This window comes from Anolis sagrei, chromosome 8 (assembly GCF_037176765.1).
Source record: "Anolis sagrei isolate rAnoSag1 chromosome 8, rAnoSag1.mat, whole genome shotgun sequence".
Lineage (NCBI taxonomy): Eukaryota > Metazoa > Chordata > Lepidosauria > Squamata > Dactyloidae > Anolis > Anolis sagrei.
This window is the reverse complement of record NC_090028.1, coordinates 39,070,320-39,093,682: the sequence shown is the minus strand read 5'-3', so window position 1 is coordinate 39,093,682 and position 23,363 is coordinate 39,070,320.

Here is a 23,363-nt window from a genome sequence, read left to right as displayed (position 1 = left end):
CAGACTTGAGGGCCCATCACTTTGTGCCACACGACAGCCCACAATCCTCTCTAAATCATCAGTTAAACCAGTGTTTTCCAACCTTTGGGCTTCAAGGTGTTTTGGACTTCAACTCCCAAAAATCCCAACCAGTTTACTAGCTGTTAGGAACTGTGGGAGCTGAAATCCAAAACACCTGGAAGGAAGCCCAAAGTCCTCTGAGTTAAACCATCAGCCTCTGGCTGATCTACAACAAGGGCTGACTATTGAGCTAAATTGAAATTAACTAATTTTGTGCTATTGTTTCCTATTGAAGGTCCTGTGGAGCTGAAATACCGTATTCTGATTTCCAGCGCACTCTTAAAAAATCAAACTAAACCAATCCACACAGCATTCTCAGATATACCTATTGCTCAGGGAGCAGGGAGCTTTGAGATGGTTGAACAGAAGCTCTCCAAAGCTCTAGGTGCTCTAACTGCCTATTACAGGGAAAACCAACTGATCCCTAACCCATCTAAAACACAGACATGTGCCTTTCACCTCAAGAACAGACAAGCATCCCAAGCTCTGAGGAAGGATTATTACCTGGGAAGGAATCCCACTGGAGCATTGCAGCGCACCCAAGTACCTGGGAGTCACTCTGGACCGTGCTCTGACCTACAAGAAGCACTGCCTGAACATCAAACAAAAGTGGTTGCTAGAAACAATATTATACGAAAGCTGACTGGCACAACCTGGGGATCACAACCAGATACAGTGAAGACATCTGCCCTTGCGCTGTGCTACTCTGCTGCTGAGTATGCATGCCCAGTGTGGAACACATCTCACCACGCTAAAACAGTGGATGTGGCTCTTAATGAGACATGCTGCATTATCACGGGGTGTCTGCGCCCTACACCACTGGAGAAATTACACTGCTTAGCCGGTATTGTACCACCTGACATCCGCCGGGAAGTAGCAGCCAATAGTGAAAGGACCAAGGCAGAGACATCTCCAGCTCATCCCTTGTTTGGGTATCAGCCAGCACGTCAACGACTTAAATCAAGAAATAGTTTTCTAAGATCTACAGAGACACTCGCTGGAACACCTCAGCAAGCGAGAGTTCAAAAGTGGCAGGGTCAAACCCAGCACCTCAATCCGTGGGTGATACCAGATGAGAGACTCCCCCCTGGGCACATGGAGGACTGGGCGACTTTGAGGGTGCTGAACAGACTGCGCTCTGGCACCACGAGATGCAGAGCCAACCTCAAGAAATGGGGCTACAAAGTGGAATCCACGACATGCGAGTGCAGAGAAGAGCAAACCACTGACCACCTGCTGCAATGCAGCCTGAGCCCTGCCACATGCACAAGGGAGGACCTTCTTGCGGCAACACCAGAGGCACTCCAAGTGGCCAGATACTGATCAAAGGACATTTAGTCAACTACCAAGTTTGCAAAATTCGTGTCTTTTTTTATCTGTTTGTTTGTTTTGTTCTGTTAGAAATGTAATACAATGTTCTGGTTGCGGATGACACGATAAATAAATAAATTGCTCAGGGAAGAAAGGAGCAATGCCACAATATGTATTAATGCAGGCAGCCAGATTCCCTGCACAATGCCAATGCAGTTTGCAACGTTGGGCCAATTATGTGAAATGCAGAAGTTCTCCAATTCGGTATCTGCTATTGGGGGTTCTTTCATGAAGCTTGATAGATTCCCTCCCCTTTTATAAAAAAAAACATGACTCCTGGGAGAGAACAGAATGGTTGAGCCTGATAAATCAATCCACTCACAGATGAATAGATGTTTCCAAGGCGCAGCTGGCAGAACACAGGTGAAGCCGGAGAAATGTAGTCCTCATCTGTTATTTTGACCTTTAGCAAAGTTTATCTTGGGTAAAGTGCACTGGGGTGAGTTTGTAAAGAGTCTTGTGTCAGGTGGGAATACAATGGATCCCTTACTGATCAGTTTCTGCACAGAACTTTTAAAGGCTAGTAAGAGCTATTGCATTCGATTCAAGACTATTATGCAATACCTCAAATTGAATGATGGAGACTTTCTGTGAGGCTGCGTTTGCCCTCAAGGGTCTTATTTTACGTTGCACGCCCCTCTTTCTCCCTGTATGTTACAGATATAACTCTGCTGCTGAGTATGCATGCCCAGTGTGGAACACATCTCACCACACTAAAACAGTAGATGTGGCTCTTAATGAGACATGCCGCATTATCACAGGGTGTCTGCGCCCTACACCACTGGAGAAATTACTCTGCTTAGCCGGTATTGCACCACCTGACATCTGCCGGGAAGTAGCAGCCAATAGTGAAAGGACCAAGGCAGAGACATCTCCAGCTCATCCCCTGTTTGGGTATCAGCCAGCACGTCAACGACTCAAATCAAGACATAGTTTTCTTAGATCTACAGAGACACTTGCTGGAACACCCCAGCAAGCGAGAGTCCAAAAGTGGCAGGCCCAAACCCAGCACCTCAATCCATGGGTGATACCAGATGAGAGACTCCCCCCTGGGCACACAGAAGACTGGGCGACTTGGAAGGCGCTGAACAGACTGCGCTCTGGCACCACGAGATGCAGAGCCAGTCTTAAGAAATGGGGCTACAGGGTGGAATCCTCGGCATGCGAGTGCGGAGAAGAGCAAACCACTGACCACCTGCTGCAATGCACCCTGAGCCCTGCCACATGCACGATGGAGGACCTTCTTGCGGCAACCCCAGAGGCACTCCAAGTGGCCAGATACTGGTCAAAATTTGTGTTTTTTTTCTTTTTCTTTTTAATCTGTGTGTTTGTTTTGCTCTGTTAGAATTGTAATACAATGGTATGGTGGCTGATGACACGATAAATAAATACAGATCTAACAAAGGCCATATTTTCATACAATCAACTACAAGGCAACATGGAAAGAAAAATGTGATTGGATCACCCAACCTCCTTTACATTTCAAGCAATATATGCGTTGGGTTGTTGTAGGTTTTTTCGGGCTATATGGCCATGTTCTAGAGCAGTGTTTCTCAACCTGGGGGTTCGGAACCCCTGTGGGGGTCGCGAGGGGGTGTCAGAGGGGTCGCCAAAGACCATCAGAAAACATAGTATTTTCTGTTGGTCATGGGGGTTCTGTGTGGAAAGTTTGGTCCAATTCTATCATTGGTGAGGTTCAGAATGCTATTTCATTGTGGGTGAACTATAAATCCTAACAACTACAACTCCCAAATAGCAAAGTATATTTTCTCCAAACTCTACCAGTGTTCACATTTGGGCATATTGAGTATTTGTGCCAATCATAGAATCATAGAATCAAAGAGTTGGAAGAGACCTCCTGGGCCATCCAGTCCAACCACATTCTGCCAAGAAGCAGCAATATTGCATTCAATTCATCCCTGACAAGTTTGATCCAGCTCCATCATTGCTTGAGTCCACAGTGTTCTCTGGATGTAGGTGAACTACAACTCCCAAAACTCAAGGTCAATGTCCACCAGACCTTCCCAGTATTTTCTCTTGGTCATGGGAATTCTGTGTGCCATGTTTGATTCATTCCATCATTGATGGAGTTCAGAAGGCTCTTTGATTTAAGGTGAACTATAAACCCCAGCAACTCCAGCATTACCAAATGACAAAATCGATCACCCCCAATCCCACCAGTATTCAAATTTTGGGCGTATCAGGTATTTGTGCTAAATTTGGTCCAGTGAATGAAAATACATCCTGCATATTTACATTATGACTCTTAATAGTAGCAAAATTACAGTTATGAAGTAGCAACAAAAATAATGTTATGGTTGGGGGTCACCACAACATGAGGACCTGTACTAAGGGGTCGTGGCATTAGGAAGGTTGAGAACTACTGACATAGAGACTATTTAATATTCCAGCTTTCATGAGGATATTCTGGTCACCAGGGGAGCTGTTGCTTCACTGCTCATTTGTGACACTAATGGAGTACTTCCTCAGTCTTTGCATGCTTGCTGGAGATTTTATGGCATCGTAAATTAGTTACATTAGCCTCCCCACATAAGCGGTACCTAAATTTCCTACTTGACAGATGCAACTTTTGAGAAACACTGTCCTAGAGGCATTCTCTCCATAGTCTGGAGGGTGAATTCTTGCATTTCAATGGGACTGTGGCTGGGAGTCAGCTGCATTAAGATCACTACTGACCAAAAGGTCATGAGTTCGAAGCCAGCCTGGGTTGAAGTGAGCTTCCGACCAATTTGTGTAGCTTGGTGTTGACCTTTGCAGCCCGAAAGACAGTTGCATCTGTCAAGAAGGAAATTTAGGTACAGTGCATGCAGGGAGGCTAATTTATGATGCCATAAAAATCTCCAGCAAGTATGCAAAGAATGAGGAAGTACTTCATCAGTGTCATAAATGGACGGTGAAGCGACAGCTCCCCTGGTGGCCAGAATACCTTCATAAAAAAGCTGGAATCTTAAATAGTCTCTGTGTCTGTCTATATATGTTGTGTGTCTATGACTGTGTTTCTCAACCTGGGGGTCAGGACCCCTGGGGGGGGCACAAGGGGGTATCAGAGGGGTCGCCAAAGACCATCAGAAAACACAGTACAGTATTTTTTATTGGTCATGGGGGTTCTGTGTAGGAAGTTAAGCCCATTCTCTCGTTGGAGTTCAGAATGCTCTTTGATTGTAGTTGAACTATAAATCCCAGCAACTACAACTCCCAAATGTCAAGGTCTATTTTCTCTAACCTCCTCCAGTATTCACATTTGAGCATGTTGAGTATTCATGCCAAGTTTAATCCAGCTCCATCACTGTTTGAGTCCACAGTGCTCTCTGGATAAAGGTGAACTACAACTCCAAAACTCAAGGTCAATGCCTATCAAACCCTTCCAGTATTTACTGTTGGTCATAGGAGTTCTGTGTGCCAAGACTGGTTCAATTCAGTCATTGGTGGAGTTCAAAATGCTCTTTGATTGCATGTGAACTATGAATCTCAGCAACTACAACTCCCAAATGACAGCATCAATCTCCCCTTCAATCCCACTAGAATTCAAATTGGGGCATATCGGGTATTTGTGCCAAATTTGGTCCAGTGAATGAAAAAATATCCTGCATATTAGATACTTACGTGACGATCCATAAGAGCAGCAAAATTAGAGTTGTGGAGTAGCAACAAAAATAATGTTATGGTTGGGGGTCACCACAACATGAGAACTGTATTAAGGAGTCGCGGCATTAGGGAGGTTGAAAACCACTGGTCTATGGCATTGAATGTTTGCCATTATATGTTCATTGCAATCCGCCCTGAGTCCCCTGCGGGTTGAGAAGGGTGGAATATAAATACTGTAAATAAATAAATGTATTAAATTAATATTCTATGCTTTCTTTCTACCACATCGTGGCCAAAGCAGCTAACAACAGTTAGAGAAATGCAAGACAGAAATACAACTCAATTCACTACAACAGCAATAGAACAGAAGGTAGATTGGAGCAAAACATGGCACATTAAACATTAATCAAAAGAACTGTATAAAACTTTATTGCAGTATGCAAATATATGCATCAAAGTTGAAATTTCAAATATATGAATCCGGGTCCAAATGCCATCCTTGGAAGAGCACGTGACCAGGCAGGAGCATATGTTGGCCAAGTGTCTAATTTTACAGACGATAATCTTACATTGGAAAGCTGTCAGGAAGCAGCACTGCATTTGAAGACATCATCTGTTCAGCGAGTTGCCTGACCCACAGAGAAATAAGCAAGAGGAAGGTGATCAGGGACCCAGAATTTGCTCATCAACAGAACTATTTTTGCCAAGACTCGGGCCTCTGGAGGAAGAGAATTATTGATTTTTGTTTGTTTGTTAGGGAGTAATAAAACCTGTGCATCCGTGTTTACCTATCCCTCATCTAGTGCCAGAACGCTCTGGCTCAATATAAAGATGTTTATATGTTGTGCATATGCAGCAGATGAAGGGGTGCGTTAAAAATCCAGGAGAGAGGCAAACACACTGGAAGAGATCCAACAGATAGATGCATTTGGGTCTCTCTTGCTATTTGGAAAAATCCAGGAAGCAGAATACTAGCATAACATTTTTGCCTTACCATATTGACAAGTTAGCCGGATTTCATCTGGATTCCCTCAATGTTCATTTCTCTAGTTAGCAGGTCCAGAAGCATTTCCAACCCAACTTCTCAACCCCTACCTGTCCTCAACTGTGACATAACAACGTATCTCTCTCCGTTCTCCAGTTTGGGCTCTAAAATCTCAGAGGATGGAATGCTGTTGATGTGGAAAAATTACATTTAGCACCTGAAAAGCTGACTGGCACAACCTGGGGATCACAACCAGACACAGCGAAGACATCTACCCTTGTGATTGGATTACTAAAATGCACTCTACATGGGGCTGCCCTTGAAGATGCCCCAGAAATTTCAGTTCGTCTAACGGACAGCTGCCAGATTACTAACTGGTGCGAAATATAGGGAGCAGTCTACCCCCCTGTTTAAGGAGTTCCACTATCTGCTGTTCATTTTCCAGTCCCAATTCAAGGTACAGGTTCTTACCTACAAAGCCCTGAACGGTTTGGGACCCGCCTACCTGCGTGACTGCATCTCCATCTATGAACCCATGCAATCTCTTTGATCGTCCAGAAAGGCCTACTCTCACTCCCGCCCCCTTCGCAGGGGCGATTGGTGGGGACAAGTGAGAGGGCCTTTTCTATGGTGGCCTCTCGGCTCTGGAACTCGCTCCCCAAGGATATTAGGCAAGCCCCCACATTCACAGTCTTTAGGAGGAGCTTGAAAACTTGGTTGTTCTAATGTGCCTTCCCTGAATAAATAATCATTCTCTGTTCTGACCAATTCTCTGCAAAATGTCCTCTGAAACACTTTATTCTACCGTTGGGTCAATCAGCCCTACCTTACCCTCTAAAAACCCTGCTTAGATTTGTATTGTCGAAGGCTTTCATGGCCGGAATCACTGGGTTGTTGTAGGTTTATTTGGGCTATATGGCCATGGTCTAGAGGCATTCTCTCCTGACGTTTTGCCTGCATCTATGGCAAGCATCCTTGTCACCTCACTACCTCTGTTCACACCAGTGTTTTAAATTCTTAATCTGTTAGATTTGACACTGCCCACAGTATTGGATCCCTGTGTTCTTAAATGTGTTGTTTTATTGCTGATATGTTATTTATAATGGTTTTGTATTGTATTTTATTTTTATTTTACTTGTTTTTTTTCTTTTATTTATTGCTGTATTTATTTACTGATGTATGTATTGTCAGGCTTGGTGGGTATAAATAAATTATTATTATTATTATTATTATTATTATTATTATTATTATTATTATTCTGCTGCTGCTGCTGCTGCTGAATACACATGCCCAGTGTGGAACACATCTCACCATGTTAAAACAGTGTATGTGGCTCTTAATGAGATATGTTGTATTGTCACAGGATGTCTACACCCTATATCACCCTATATCTACACATTATACCACCTGACATCCGCTGGGAAGTAGCAGCCAGCAATGAAAGGACCACGGCATTGACATCTCTGGCCCATCCCCTGTTTGGATATCAGCCAGCACTCCAATGCCTTAAATCAATAAATATTTTTCTAAGATCTCCAGAGATACTCGCAGGAACACCTCAGCAAGCATGAGTCCAAAAGTGGTAGGCTGAAAACCCACAACATCATTCCATGGCTGATAGCAAATGAGAGACTCTTTCCTGGGCACACAAAAGACAACCTGGAAGGCATTGCACAGATTGCACTCTGGCACCACGAGATGCAGAGTCAACCTTAAGAAATAGGGCCAAAGTGGAGTCCATGACCAGCGAGTTTGGAGAAGAGCAAACCACTGACCACCTATTACAGTGCAACCTGACCCCTGCCACATGCACAATGGAGGGCCTTCTTATGGTAACACCAGAGGCACGCCAAGTGGCCAGCTACTGGTCAAAGGATATTTAGTATTATGCAAAGTTTTAAAACTTTCTTTTTGTTTTTAATTACAACTGTGCCCTCGGTTTGCTTCTGACACAATCTTTCTTCCTTCCCTTCCTTCCTCTCTCCCTCCCCTCCTTCTTTCTCTCTATCTCTCTTTCCTCCCTTCCTCTCTCCTTTTTCCTTTTTTTTCTTCCTCCCCTTCCTTCCTTCCTTCCTTCCTTCCTTCCTTCCTTCCCCTCTCTCTTTCCCTCCCTCTCTGTCATTTGTTCTCCTTCTGCTTTTCACTTTCTGTGCTGTCCCATCAATCTGCCTTAAATTTTTGGCACAACAACAAAAACAAGTGTAGAGAGGAAAGAATGCTCACAGGTGGTAGCAAGAGTGGCAAGTCTAAACTTTAGGGAATGGTGGTAGGCAAGAAAAGAGATTTAAAGATGGGCTCAAAGCCAACGTTAAAAACTCTGGCATAGACACCAAGAGAGAACTGGGAAGCCCTGGCTCTTGAGCGCTTCAGTTGGAGGTCAGCTGTGACCAGCAGTGCTGTAGAATTTGAAGAGGCACGGATGGAGGGTGAAAGAGAGAAATGTGGCAAGAGGAAGGGGTGTCAAGCCAACCCCAACTGGGACCGCCTTCCACCTGGAAACCGATGCCCTCACTGTGGGAGAACATGCCGGTCAAGAATAGGGCTCCACAGTCACCTACAGACCCATCGCCAGGACACCGATCTTGAAAGACAATCCTACTTGGACAATGAGGGATCGCCTAAGTAAGTAATTATACCAAAGAGAAAACTGCTGTTGGGCCTCAGCTGCAGTAGAGCAGAAAACAGACCGTTGGCCTTATGCCTATATCCTCTTTCTATAGCAGGCTTCATAGTGGCTTTGAGGATGGTTTCAACTGGGAAAATGGTGAAAGGAAGCCGCTAAATAACCCCCCACTTTGCACCCAGCAGCATAGCTCTGATCTGGCAACTTTTAAGATTTTAAAAGTGTGGAGCGATCTTGCTATTAATCTCGCACATAAAGTTTATTTTAGCCCTAAGGACATTGCTTGCATTAGAATGAAGTTATATAAATCAGTATAGTCATCTGCGAGTTCAGGCAGAGGAATTGGGGAGAAATAAAAACATATATGGCTTAAAGAATGGCAGCATACTTCTGACTTTTTTTGAAACTCAGTTTTGTCATGGACATTGGAAGATACAGCCACAGATATTGTGCTTCTGGGATTGTGAAGCTGGGTCGAGGAAAAAGCCCTTGGATACGTTTCTAGTGATTGGCACCAATTGCTAGAACAATTTTAAGCAACATAAATTTACCAGCATTTCAATGGGAAATGTGGCCTGCTTTGAGCTGATGAGAGAGTCAAATCAATTAGGATTATTGTTGTTGTTGGTTGTTGTCTTCAAGGTATTTCAGACTTAGGATGACCCTAAGTCTAAAGTGTAGGGCAGGGGCTGAGTAAATGTCCTTGGAGGGCCACATCCGGACCGCTGGACATCTATATGTAGTAGGCATGGATAGAGTCACTTGGATAACTCATTGCTCATAATAATTTTGTGAAAATTACCTTTTTGAAGTGATACTGAAGTTGTTGTTTTTTTAAAAAAAAAAAAAACCGGAAGTCCCTTTGCCCTTCTGAAGCTTTTTCCGCCATTTTTGTTATGACTCAGGAAGTGAGTCGGAAATGGTTCAGCTTTTCCCCGCTTCTGGTCCCTGGCCTTGGATCAAGCCAGAGAAGCCAGTTTTAAACCAGAGAAGGAAGGAATTTCCTGGCCTCTGCTCAAGCCAGAGAAGCCAGTTTTAAACCAGAGAAGGAAGGAATTTCCTGGCCTCTGCTCAAGCCAGAGAAGCCAGTTTTAAACCAGAGAAGGAAGGAATTTCCTGGCCTCTGCTCAAGCCAGAGAAGTCAGTTTTAAAGCCAGAGAAGGAAGGAATTTCCTGGCCTCTGCTCAAGCCAGAGAAGCCAGTTTTAAACCAGAGAAGGAAGGAATTTCTTGGCCTCAGCTCAAGCCAGAGAAGCCAGTTTTAAACCAGAGAAGGAAGGAATTTCCTGCTTCGGTTCAAGACAGTGAAGCCAATTTTAAAGCCAGAGAAGCCAGTTTTAAATCAGAAAAGGAAGGAATTTCCTGGCCTCAGCTCAAGCCAGAGAAGCCAATTTTAAAACCAGAGAAGCCAGTTTTAAACCAGAGAAGGAAGGAATTTCCTGGCCTCGGTTCAAGCCAGAGAAGCCAATTTTAAAGCCAGAGAAGCTAGTTTTAAACCAGAGAAGGAAGGAATTACCTGGCTTCGGCTCAAGCCAGAGAAGCCAGTTTTAAACCAGAAAAGGAAGGGATTTCCTGGCCTCTGCTCAAGCCAGAGAAGCCAGTTTTAAAGCCAGAGAAGCCAGTTTTAAACCAGAGAAGGGAGGATTTTCTTGGCCTCAGCTCAAGCCAATTTTAAACCAGAGAAGGAAAGAATTTCCTCCACTTGCTTTTCCCCGCTCCTGGAGTAAAACAACTACTTTCAAAGTAAAGACCACCCAATGAAACAAGAAATAACACTTTCAAACCATTAATGAAAGGATTTGGAAGTCTCTGAAGTTTGAAAAAGTTTTGAATTTATTTTTCTTTGAAAATTGGAATAGACTTTAGAATCGAAACACAAGTGCTCCCTACATCAGAAATGAGTTTTGAACCATTTTTTTAATCAACCAAGCCTAATATGTAGATGTAAACTGAGGTAGTAATGGTATTGTGGTAGTCAGGATTTAATCACATGAAGCAAGCAAAGTGGGACCATGGAATGGTGAACCAGTGCAATTGCACTAGTGTAGAGAGGTGTGATAACAAAGGTGCTCAACTTGGTTGTGCTGGTACAGCTGTACCAGGAGCTCCAATTCTGTTTGTTTTGCAGTAAATGTTTGTTTGCAATCCCAGGCTTGGGATTTTGCAGCAGGGTGGCTTCTTGTTCTAGTTTGCAATCATAGGGCAAGCCACCTGTCAATTATAGTTAGGTTCCCTGGTCCCGCCCCTTTTTGAGTTTTGCTGGGAATAGGAGCCTTTTTGAGTCAGTTCTCACAGAGGGGCCTTTCGCACAGGACATAAAACGAAGAGCTCCTGTAGAAAGCTTCGTCTTCTATGGCTTGGCGGGGGGACATACAGCTTTACACCTTGGCCAGGATTATACAGCCCACAGCTTGGCCGAGGATCATACAGCCTTACAGCCCCTTTGCTGAGGGACTTCAGCCAGCCATCACAGCAATGTGAATGCCTTCTTTTCCCCTGGAAGTCTACAAAGCTCTGCTTGGTAAGGGTCGCTCGCGGAAGCCAGACGCAGTTGGTACCGGCTGCAGGGGCTCCACCCCAACAGAGGCAAGTACAGACTGCCCAGATTAGAAGTTAAGGATTTCCCCATTAGTTAGTATACAGTTATGAAGATAGTGCCTGTTCCCTGTGGACAAGATTGAGAGAGAGCCAATAGACTGTTAAGAAAGCTTGAAAGTACCTGTTTGTTTTCATCAATAAAGAACTTTGTTGGACTTACTTTAAGCCTCTACAGAACTTTGTTTTGGGGAGGTCCAAGGGCCTTTAATCTGAGGCAGCCCCGGCGTCTTGTTGGCCACACGGAATTTATGTCCTGTCTACAGTCTTATGCACAGGCCCAGAGTGCGACAGCACAGGGAATGTATCCATTATCTACACTACTGTCACTGCTGTGGTTGGTGTGATAAAGTCTTCAGTGTTTATAACGTTTAAAACAATTGTATGCTGGTGTAGACAGATGGGAAGATCATTAATTTTCCCTTGAATTGAATTCACAGTCTTAGAGGACCAAGTAGAAGTCATGGGAAGCTGCTTGTGAAGTAATTTAGAGTTTCCAAATCACAACCTCCCCGAGCTGGATAGTAAGTATCCCAGAAGCAAGCGAAAAATACCACAGAGTCCTTTCACAGCAAAAACATTTGTTTCCGCCCATCTATCAACAGTCCTACTGCCAGAATATGGCTTTATCTACACACTGTATAGTAAATTCACAGATTCAGGTTTTTGGCCAAAATATCCAGAGGCTATATATTACTGTTGTAATATATACAAATGTACAAATACGCAGATCCACTTACATAGATCAGATTGGGGTACAGTGTAGAGGAGACAAGGATAGTTGATGTATATATCTACGGCTAAGTTACATTGGTTTCAAGCTGACAAATATCTGTATATTTGTATTTTAAGAGGACAAGATGTATGTTGTGTTTACACTGTCTGTTTTGATAAGGCCAACTGGCTAATCAATAAAATTGTGCATTCATTCATTATAATGTATACAACTGTACAATCAGGATACGCAGATCCACTTTCCTTGTACTTGCAAGCTATCAGAGTCATCAAATATTTAAATACAACATAGGCAGATACTTACTTAGGCGATCCCTCGTTGGACGAGTAAGATGGTCTTCCATGATGGGTTTCCTTGTGGATTCGTAAGTGGCTGTGGAGCCCTATTCTTAGAATCATAGAATCAAAGAGTTGGAAGAGACCTCCTGGGCCATCCAGTCCAACCCCATTCTGCCAAGAAGCAGGAATATTGCATTCAAATCACCCCTGACAGATGGCTATCCAGCCCCTGTTTAAAAGCTTCCAAAGAAGGAGCCTCCACCACACTCCGGGGCAGAGAGTTCCACTGCTGAACGGCTCTCACAGTCAGGAAGTTCTTCCTAATGTTCAGATGGAATCTCCTTTCTTGTAGTTTGAAGCCATTGTTCCGTGTCCTAGTCTCCAGGGAAGCAGAAAGGAAGTTTGCTCCCTCCTCCTCCCTATGACTTCCTCTCACATATTTATACATAGCTATCATATCTCCTCTCAGCCTTGTCTTATTAAGGCTAAACATGCCCAGCTCCTTAAGCCACTCCTCATAGGGCTTGTTCTCCAGACCCTTGATCATTTTAGTTGTCCCCCTCTCACAGGCCAATGTATATACATTGGCCCATGCCCAATCAAGTGGCAGTGCTACCAGGAGGTTTTTCCACTCCAGGGGCAACCAATATATCCCCCTACCTATGTGGACTGACTCAAAAAGGCTCCTATTCCCTCCAAAACTCAAAAAGGGGTGGGACCAGGGAACCTAACTATAACGGACAGGTGGCTTGCCCTATGATTGCAAACTATAACAGGAAGCCACCCTGCCTGGGATTGCAAACAAACATTTAATGCAAAGCAAACAGAATTGAAGCTCCTGGTACAGCTGTACCAGCACAACTTTCATATGATGTATCTAAAGCTAAAGGTCCCCTTGCCCCTCCCCCCCCCAATTGCAAATGTAGTTTCAAAATGCCCACTCAATGATTTTATTGATTTCCATAAAAAGGAGGGTGACATTCAGTACACGGAGTGAGTGGAAAAATGAGAAAGAAAATAATGCATGGAAAATATAAGGGGATATGGCCATTTCATAAACACTACTGTTTCCATATATTTTCCATGGACTATACAGACAGTTGAGTGGAACAATATGCACACAGTCTCTGGAAATTAAAAGGTATCATGCTCAAATATTGAACAGATAGTGGACAGCGCAACTATATTCTTTTGATGGAAGGTGTGCGGAGCAGATTATGGTTGACTTCTATAGAGTTCCCTTGGGCAAACTACACGATTATGGATTCTGGAAGACTTCCCAGAATAATACTTGTAGCCTTTCAGAGAAGCTTTGTGTGTCCCAAGTGACTTTACATTTGGAGGAAGGAAGGAAAGAAGGGAGGAAGGAAAGAAGGAAAGGAAGGAAGGAAGGAAGGAGGGAGGGAGGGAGGGAGGGAAGGAAGGAAGGAAGGAAGGAAGGAAGGAAGGAAGGAAGGAAGGAAGGAAGGAAGGAAGGAGATATCATGGTGTGATTTCATTAGTGGTTCTGCAATGTGAAACATAATCATCTAAATTTTACTGATTGATTCTGAGTAAATCTATTGAATATATTGCTGAATAGTAAGTCAACACAGACTAATCCCATGGATCTAACTACCTTTGAAATAAGATTGAGTCCATTGGGTTACAGGTGTCATAGAAAGAAACGTAATGCGAAGTGATGATTAGGTCTTGCTTTATACTACAACTAACAGAAAATGTTACTTATTTTGAGTACCATTCCAAGCTCAAGATTTTCCTAGCAGCTTTAAATCGTGGTGAACTATCTTGTGTAAGGGAAATTTTGGTGGGACAGCAAGCAAACACACACACACACAGGAGGGGGGTGTACTGTCAACTCAGCTGGAAGCTTTTTTGGACACAGAAAGCCATGATATGTGCCTGCACATTAATCATATAATCATAGAGTTGGAAGAGACCTCATGGGCCATCCAGTCCATCCCCATTCTGCCAAGAAGCAGAAAATCACATTCAAACCACCCTTGACAGATGGCCATCCAGCCTCTGATTAAAAGCCCCCAAAGAAGAAGCTTCCACCACACTCAAGGTCAGAGAGTTCCATGGCTGAACAGCTCTCACATTAGGATGCTTTTCCTAATGTTCTAGTGGAATCTCCTTTCTTGTAGTTTGAAGCCATTGTTCTGCATTCTTGTCTCCAGGATAACAGAAAACAAGCCTGTTCCTTTCTCCCTATGACTTCCACTCACATACTTATACATGGCTGTCATGTCTCCTCTCAGCCTTCTCTTCTCCAGGCTAAACATTCCCAGCTCTTTAAGCCACTCCTTATAGGGCTTGTTCTCAAGATCCTTGATCATTTTGGTCGCCTCCCCTGGACACATTCCAGCTTAGAATCAACATCTCCCTTCAATTGTGGTGCCCAGAATTGGACACAGTATTCCAGATGTGGTGTAACCGAGGTGGAATAGAGCATAGTGAGCATGACTTCCCTGGATCTAGACACTAGACTCCTATTGATGCAAGCCAAAATCCCACTGGCTTTTTTTTGCTGCCGCATCACATTCCTGGCTCATGTTTAACTTGTTGTCCAAGAGGACTCCAAGATCTTTTTCACACGTACTGCTCTCAAGCCAGGCATCATCATTCCACATTCTGTATCTTTGCATTTCATTTTTTCTGCCTAAGTGGAGTATCTTGCATTTGTCCTGGTTGAACTTCATTTTGTTAATTTTGGCCAATCATCTCCCTAATCTGTGAAGATCATTTTGATTTCTGCTCCTGTGTTCTGGAGTATTGGCTCTCCCTCCCAATTTGGTCCTGTCTGCAAACTTGATGATCATGCCTTCTAAACCGCATTGAGTCGCCGATTTAGGCTGAAAAATGCGGTATAAAAATAAAGCAAATAAATAAATAAAATAACCCTTCACCTAAGTCATTAATAAAGATGTTTATTTATGTATTTATTCACCACCTTTATATACCGCCCCTCTCAGCACAGAGATGACTCAGAGCAGTTCACAATTGGCAACCATTTGATGCCTCAACAATTACAACAAGTAAAACAATAATAAAATACTGTTTAAACCAATACCATACAATGAGTTGTGTGTCTATGGCATTGAATGTTTGCCATGTATATGTTCATTGCAATCCTCCCTGAGTCCCTTGCGGGGTGAGAAGGGCGGAATAGAAATAGTGTAAATAAAATAAATTAGTAAATGTAAGAATATAAAAAACCATACAAAGCCTTAAAAACATTATCGTGAGCGTTTCCATGTCAAGGAGATGGAACCCTGCTTATGGCACTCCACTTGTTTATTATTATTTGTTTGTTTTTCGTAAAATTGCACTACTTTAAATTTCAGATTCATGACTGCCAAGTTTTTCTTTACACAATATTGCATTCTTTGCAGTTGGTAAGTGAAAAAAAGATGCTAGATGACATAATGTCTTGAACTTTGTAGAGATGGATGGGATGGGTCGGCTGACACAAGATTGCCGACTTGCTGAGATTTGCACCAACAGACCTCACTACCTCTGAGAATGCTTGCCATAGATGCAGGCGAAACGCCAGGAGAAAAATTGCCTCCAGAACATGGTCATATAGCCCGGAAAAACCTACTATTTATTTGTTTATAATGAAAATGTATTACCTTAAATTTCAGATTCATGACTTCCAAGTTCTTTACACAGTATTGCATTGTTTGCCATTGGTAAGTGGAAAAAGATGATAGTCTTGAACTTTGTAGAGGTGGATGGGATGGGTCTGCTGACACAAGACTGCCGACTTGCTGAGATTTCCCACTTGAAATCTTGTATTAACAATATATATAGCCAACCCATTGCATCACCTTTCATTCAGTACATCAGCCCCGTTCCCCAGACTCCTAATGGATCTGTCCCATGGAGCCATCTGTAGTGGCAAAGTCATCCATGTGCTGAAGACGGACCGAGTCTGGTCTCTTTTTGCCAACAGCCAGGAGACATAAAACACATTCTATATGACAAGGAGGGGATGGTTTTGCATCTGTATTTCTCTCCTGCTGCCCCCAAAGAACAATAGATCATGTGTTCCAGGGCTGCCTGATCCATTCAAACAGAAGTATAATAAATATATTGCTCATGTGTCAAATCTTGGCTTGCAGTTTATTCTAACTTCCTTGTCTCCCATCTTCAAAGAACACCCCTCCCCGATCTCTCTGCAAAAACAAAATAGAACTATTTATGGGCATTCAAATACGAGGGTTGAATGAAAAGTAATGCCTCCACTCCTCAACAGATGGCAGTACTAATATGCGGCAGGTACTGGCTTGTTCAGTAGACTCTTCTCTACAGTTTGCTGCCTGATCCATTCAAACAGAAGTATAATAAATATATTGCTCGTGTGTCAAATCTTGGCTTGCAGTTTATTCTAACTTCCTTGTCTCCCATCTTCAAAGAACACCCCTCCCCGATCTCTCTGCAAAAACAAAATAGAACTGTTTATGGGCATTCAAATACGAGGGTTGAATGAAAAGTAATGCCTCCACTCCTCAACAGATGGCAGTACTAATATGCGGCAGGTACTGGCTTGTTCAGTAGACTCTCCTCTACAGTTTGCTGCCTGATCCATTCAAACAGAAGTATAATAAATATATTGCTCGTGTGTCAAATCTTGGCTTGCAGTTTATTCTAACTTCCTTGTCTCCCATCTTCAAAGAACACCCCTCCTCGGTCTCTCTGTAAATTCAAAATAGAACTGTTTATGGGCATTCAAATATGAGGGTTGAATGAAAAGTAATGCCTCCACCTTTGTAACTCCTCAACAGATGGCAGTACTAATATGCAGCAGGTACTGGCTTGTTCAGTAGACTCTCCTCTACAGTTTGCTGCCTGATCCATTCAAACAGAAGTATAATAAATATATTGCTCGTGTGTCAAATCTTGGCTTGCAGTTTATTCTAACTTCCTTGTCTCCCATCTTCAAAGAACACCCCTCCTCGGTCTCTCTGTAAATTCAAAATAGAACTGTTTATGGGCATTCAAATATGAGGGTTGAATGAAAAGTAATGCCTCCACCTTTGTAACTCCTCAACAGATGGCAGTACTAATATGCAGCAGGTACTGGCTTGTTCAGTAGACTCTCCTCTACAGTTTGCTGCCTGATCCATTCAAACAGAAGTATAATAAATATATTGCTCATGTGTCAAATCTTGGCTTGCAGTTTATTCTAACTTCCTTGTCTCCCATCTTCAAAGAACACCCCTCCTCGGTCTCTCTGTAAATTCAAAATAGAACTGTTTATGGACATTCAAATACGAGGACTGAATGAAAAGTAATGCCTCCACCTTCGTAACTCCTCAACAGATGGCAGTACAAATATGCGGCAGGTACTGGCTTGTTCAGTAGACTCTCCTCTACAGTTTATTTATTTATTTAGAACTTTTATATACTGGTCTTCTCGCCTCCAACAAGGGACTCAGGCCGGTTTACAACAAGGGGGTTCATACTAGGCTTAGGCGGTTTCGTTCGTTAATTTCGTAATTCGTTATTAATTCGTATTTAAATTAGCTTAAGATCCAATATTGAGCCATGCAGGAATTGTGTGAGGAGTAATGAAGATTCGAAACAATTTTTTCAATTTATTTCGTTATTATTTCGTAATTATTTCGAAATTATTTCGAAATTATTTCGTTATTATTTCGTTATTATTTTCGCATGTCTGGTGCAAGTTTTATAGTTGTTGTTTGTTTTATCACACCAACAGTCAACAACAGAGGGAGAGGAAAGCTTCAGAAGTTCCTCCTGTCTCATTTGGAGGTTTTTTTTAGCATATTGCGCAATCTTGTCCGCCATTAACGAATCGATTCGTAATTTAATGAAATTTCGTAAATTTTGAATTTTTTTAAAGGAAAATTTCGGAATTATTAAAAAAAACGAAACGCAAGGGCCCCCTAAAAACAAAACGAGTTTAGAACCAAATGTTTCTGTGGTTACCCAGGCCTAGTTCATTCACAATAATTTAGAAACACCACATCAATAATACACTAATATAAACACATTAAAATACTATCATATAATTATATAAAACCAAGTCGTTAGCATAAAAATCACTATTCATCCCCATCCATCCGTGTGGTCAAAAACCATTGCCTCACTCATCAAATGCCAGATTCCAAAGCCAGGTTTTCACCAACTTTCTAAAGGTCAGGAGGTAAGGGGCAGTTCTAATCTCCAATGGGAGAGAGTTCCAGAGCCAAAGGGTCACCATCGAGAAGGCCCTGTCCCTCATCCCCACCAGACCCGATTGTGAGGGTGGTGGGACCGAGAGCAGGGCCCCTCCAGAAGGTCTTAACAACCTTGATGGTTCCCAAGTCAGAAGCTATGGAAGCAAGAGGTATTCAGTGTCAAAACATTCTGCAGTCAAGAAATTTGCATATTAGATACAGGTTTCCAGGGTGTTGACGAGATGAGTCATTAAATATTCCAGGGTTCATACATCTGTTAAGCACAACTGCACGAACTGTGTTGTTGAGGGGAAGACTCAACTCTCCACAATCTAATCTTCTTAAATGGGCAGCATGTTCAGCCAACACACTCATGCCTGGTAGTAAGAGGGTTGAATGAAAAGTAATGCCTCCACATTCATAACACTTCAACAGATGGCAGTACTGGTATGTGGCAGGTACTGGCTTGTTCAGTAGACTCTCCTCTACAGTTCCATTTTGTTCCCAAGTCAGAAGCTATGGAAGCAAGAGGTATTCAGTGTCAAAACATTATGCTGTCAAGAAATTTGCGGATTAGATACAGGTTTCCAGGGAGTTGATGAGATGAGTCATCAAATATCTCAGAGTTCATACATCCGTTAAGCACAATTCCATGAATCTTGTTGTTGAGAGGAAGACTAAACTCTCCACAATCTAATCTTCTTAAATGGGCAGCATGCTCAGCCAACACACTCATGCCAGGTAGTATGAGGGTTGAATGAAAAGAAATGCCTCCACCTTCGTAACTCCTCAACAGATGGCAGTACTGGTATGCGGCAGGTACTGGCTTGTTCAGTAGACTCTCCTCTACAGTTCCATTTTGGTAGGAAGCCTTAACATTGAATGGTTGTAAATTATATGTCTTTTGATAAACTTTCAAAAAACTAGAAATCTGACACCTGGAATATTGTGTCCAATTCTGTGCACCACAATTGAAGAGAGATATTGACAAGCTGGAATGTGTCCAGAGGAGGGCGACTAAAATGATCAATGCCTCCACCTTCGTAACTCCTCAACAGATGGCAGTACTGGTATGCGGCAGGTACTGGCTTATCCAGGAGATTCTCCTCTACAGTTCCATTTTGTTCCCAAGTCAGAAGCTATGGAAGCAAGAGGTATTCAGTGTCAAAACATTCTGCAGTCAAGAAAGGCACAGATTAGATACAGGTGAGTCATTAAATATCCCAGGGTTCATACATCTGTTAAGCACAATTGCACTTTGAACTCCCACCATGAAATAAAGAGTCAGACACAAGAAACATGGATCTAAAGGGCCATTTTCTGACCTATTTATTGAAAGAATTTGCAGTAAGCTGTAGAGGGAAAATCTGTAAAAATGCAACATATAACTCATGGCTTAATGGCCACCTAGTGAGCCTAGTCCCTGGGCCAGGTGTCACTTCCTCTGACCACCTCCAAGGACAAGCGTGCACCAAGGATCCCGAGGGCCAAGCAAAATTCTTTGTCTGCACCTCTCGGCCGATCATAGTTGGAAGGCCATCATGAGGGCGCTCCCTCCCAAACCTCAGAGTTTTTCAAGAGTGAGAACCCTCAATCCAGCCCCAAGGGTAGCTCCCATTTTATGAAAACTTCTGGGGACTTTTGTGGGAGTCCACCCTTCACCCCCTAAGGCGGGGGTGCCACAGTGCCTACCATAACCATTTCACCTTTCACATGCCATGGAAACGTATTAATACTCAAGGAAACCTATTTAAATGACACCACCCAAAAGCCAATTACCACACCCATCTGAAACAGTATGAGGTAGGCGAAAAAACCCCCAATGCAAACTTGGGGGGAAAAAATTCCTACCCGGCCCATGTGCGACCAGTCTATACTCACACTGTCCATAGGGAGGGAGGGTGGGTCACACCGTCCAAAGGAAACTGAAAGAGTAGAACAGAGCAGCCTCACCCAACTTTCTGCTCCGCCCCCTCACATGCATAGGCCAGCAACTACCTGGCCCAAACCAAGTCTGCCTCCTTCATGGGGTAATTCAAAATGCCCTCCCGCATCCTAAGCTTTGCTTGGCTGCGGGTGGGGCAACTGTGTTAAGAGGAAGACTCAACTCTCCACAATCTAATCTTCTTAAATGGGCAGCATGCTCAGCCAACACCTCATGCCAGGTAGTATGCGGGTTGAATGAAATTGATATTATTTGTGTTGAACTGCTCTGTAATTGCCCACAGCTCCTAGTGTACAGTGCAGATCCGAAAGAACATATGCTAATATTGGAGCTTATAATGGGGCACATTAACTATGCAGCCTGACCTCGCCGTTTCTAAATGTCAACCTTAGTCAATCCATGGGACAGTTTTATAAATGTACCATTATCTTCTGGTGTCGGGTGGGGGAGATGTGAGGATATACGAGGGTTGAATGAAAAGCAGTGCCCCCACCTTCGTAACTCCTCAACAGATGGCAGTACTGGTATGCAGTAGGTACTGGCTTGTTCAGTAGACTCTCCTCTACAGTTCCATTTTGGCAGGAAGCCTTGGCATTGAATGGCTGTGTTGTTAAAGTGTGAACTGAGACTCCGGCCCAGTTTACCTGTCCGAACGGATTCTCCCCTATGAACCATCAAGGTTATTAAGATCTTCCGGAGGGGCCCTGCTCTCGGTTCCACCACCTTTGCAATCGCGTTTGGTGGGGACAAGGGACAGGGCCTTCTCAGTGGTGGCTCCTCGGCTTTGGAACTTCCTCCCACTAGAGATGAGATCTGCTCCCTCCTTCCTGACCTTCAGGAAACTAATAAAGACCTGGCTCTGGAATGTGGCATTTGAGGACTGAATCTATAACCTTCGTCCACATGGAAGGAGGATGATGAACTGTGTGTGTGACTGTGACTGTATTGACGACTTGGCTTGGGTAATGTGATGATGATGTTTTTATTGTACTTATATTTTAATCTGTAATGATGATGCACTGTGTTGTTTTTGTATATTATTATATTTAAACACATGTTGTGAACCGGCCTGAGTCCCTCGTTCGAGGTGAGAAGACCGGTATATAAAATTTCTAAATAAATAAATAAATAAAGTATGGAATCCTGCACAGACAGTTGGTCCATGCGACTTAAGCAATGTGCAATCATTGAATTCTTGACAGCAGAAGGTATCACTCCAAAGGAGATTCATCAGAGAATGCTAGCTGTTTACGGTGATTATGTTGATGTGAGTACCGTACATCATTGGGTGAGTAAGTTTAAAGATGTTGAGGTGGGAACATCCAACTTGCGTGACAAAGAAAGAGTTGGACGTCCTGTGACAGTAACCACTGACTTTCACATGCAAAAGGTTGACAGATTGATTCAGGACGATTGTCGTATCACTCAGAGAGAAATTTCAAGCATAATTGGCATTTCACAAGAACGTGTGGATCACATTATTGTTTTGCTTGGCTATCAGAAGATCTGTGCACGATGAGTAACCAGGATGAGAGAAGTGTAAGACACTGGTTGAGGAAACAGAGTGTCGACTTCTTCCGTGACAGCTTCAGAAAACTTGTTCATCATTGGCAGAAATATATCTAATTGTCTGATGATTATTTGGAAAAGCGAATAGTGGTAGTTAAAGAGCACATTCTAAGAATTATTTCTGCGTTTGATTTATTAAAATATTCCCATCCAAACCCAAGTAACGAAGGTGGAGGCATCACTTTTCAATAGGTACTGCAGTTCCTATAATAAATATAATAAACTAGCCATCCCCTGCCGTGCGTTGCTGTGGCCCAATCTAGTGATCTGGAAAATGAAGTAATTAGAAAGTGTTGGTTTCTAATATATGTAATTTCTTTATGTTTGTGGGTAAACAGTATTTCTTGCTGTTTCTTTGTCAGTGTTGTTGTGGAGATTGTCAGGGACATGCAACATATGTATGTCCTTCTTTAGGGGTCCCTTTCAAATCTATGATACGATATCTGTATGTGTGAATCATACATATCTATCTATATCTATGGCTGGATGGCCCTTTGTCAGGAGGGGTTTGATTACGTTTTCATGCCCTAGTGAAGGGAGTTGAACTGGGTGTCCTTGAGTATTTTCTGTTGGTCATGGGGGTTCTGTGTGGGAAGTTTGCCCTGATTCTGTTGTTCGTGGGGTTCAGAATACTCTTTGATTGTAGGTGAACTGTGAATCCCAGTGACTACAACTCCCAAATGTCAAGGTCTATTTCCCCCAAATTCCATCTGTGTTCACATTTGGGTGTATTGAGTATTCCTGTCAAGTTTGGTCCAGATCCATCATTGTTTGAGTACACAGTGTTCTCTGGATGGAGGTGAACTACAACTCCCAAACTCAAGGTCAATGCCCACCAAACCCTTCCAGTATTTTCTGTTGGTCAGGGGAGTCTTGTGTGCCAAGTTTGGCTCAATTCCATCGTTGGTGGAGTTCAGAATGCTCTTTGATTGTAGGTGAACTATAAATTCCAGCAACTACAACTCCCAAATGACAAAATCATAATGTTTTGAGTGACGGTCACTCCTTGTGTTGTGAGTCGTTTTGTTGCCCAATTTGGTGTGATTTCGTTCATTGGTTCTTTTGTTTTTAAGGTACTCATTATGCACAGAGCATTTATATATATATATAGATATATTGCTCATGTGTCAAATCTCAGCTTGCAGTTTATTCTAACTTCCCTGCCTCCCGTCTTCAAAGAACACCCCTCCCCGATCTGTGTGCAAAAACAAAATAGAACTGTTTACGGGCATTCAAATATTTTCCCCGTCCCTTGTGTTTTGCTCAATGTTTTGACTTGACAATTTGTCAGGCTCATAATTACCTATACAATGGGAGCAGGTAACTAGTTTGTAACACCATCATCCCAGATCATATGCTTCATTGCTTCGTTGCATGGGACAAATATATAAAGAGAAAGAATATGAGA